Below are 1,324 nucleotides of genomic sequence, written 5' to 3'. Positions count from 1 at the left end.
CACCATCCCTGTTTCATTCCTAGTTTTGAAAAGATACTATTGTTTACATAATACGTTCAAAGGGGCACAGAATTCATTATATACGGTTAGTCAGCCATGTGCACTTTTACATTTCTGCCTGTAGGTAGGCTGAAAACCTGGTAACATGGCAGCATATTTAAAACACTGCTTAGAAAATCCACAGTAACAGCACAGATAACAACACTTTCAAAAGGGTTGGTTAATAGATAAAATAAGTGTCCCTTTTAACAAAACTTTCACTGCTGTCTTCACATGAAGGTAGTAGTACAGACAGAATTATAATCTATTTACTGTTCCTGGTGGGGATGGCCAGTGGGTGCTGAAAGTTGCAGCTACTCTGCTTCCCTAAGGTGGTCTTTCTACCTTTTGAGCTTCTACTTTCTTCTGAGAAAGCAGAAAGCTTTTATCAGCCAGGTGTTGAATAGAGGTTTTGATATTTATAGCAAACTGTTCAGTGCTCTTAGGAATGTTAATGTGGAAAAAAAAATTACAGGTACTACCTATGTAGCTTCAAGACAGAAAATGTTAAACAAGAACAGTATACGAAGGCAGAGTGAGTATTTTGAAGTGTTAATTCTAACAACAGTGGGAAGAAACTAGAATTCTGGCGCGGACACGGGAGCTATATTGTATGATGCAAGGATGACTCAGCCCGTGCTCAGATCATCCCTAGGTCTTCCATACTTATTTACATTAAAGTTCAACGGCTATTTTAAGTCTGTGCCTTTAGTGGAGAAGAAGCTGAGAAACAAGCAGAGGGAGAAGAACAAAAGCAAAGGGAAGGAGGGTAGATGTTAAAACGCAACAGCAACAGAAATACCTGGACCAATCCCTCCTGCTCCCCATGCTGCTCTCTCCGTGGAGGAGCTTGTAATCCTATGTTTGCTAGAGCAAGAGGATCCTTCTATGAGCACAAATGAATAATTTATTCAGAGGCTCGAGTCAGCCCGCATCGATTTAGTTGTGCTGCATTTCTTTTCATTCATAAGGCTTTGCTGGTCCCGATCTCTCGGCTAGTGACTCGCTGCAGCGCTCAGGCGGGGGAGGCAGCAGCGAACGTGCCTTTATGCACAAGGACGCGCTCTGTGCGACTCGAGGGAACGGGCGAGCCTGACCTAAGCGCGGGCTGGCTCCGGGAATCGGCTCCGGCTCCTCGGCGATGCCGCCGCGGCGGGGGTCGCTCCTCTCCTCCTGCCGCCGGGGCGCTGGGCGGTCGCGGCGCCGGGGGCTGAGCTCCCTCCGTCCTTCGCCTCCCCGGGCTGTGTGACAGACGCTTGTCATGCGGCGGTGCCCTGCCTGAATT

Source organism: Athene cunicularia, assembly GCF_003259725.1.
Source record: "Athene cunicularia isolate RWA chromosome 12 unlocalized genomic scaffold, athCun1 chr12_part1, whole genome shotgun sequence".
Classification (NCBI taxonomy): Eukaryota; Metazoa; Chordata; class Aves; order Strigiformes; family Strigidae; genus Athene; species Athene cunicularia.
This window is presented reverse-complemented; position numbering follows the sequence as displayed.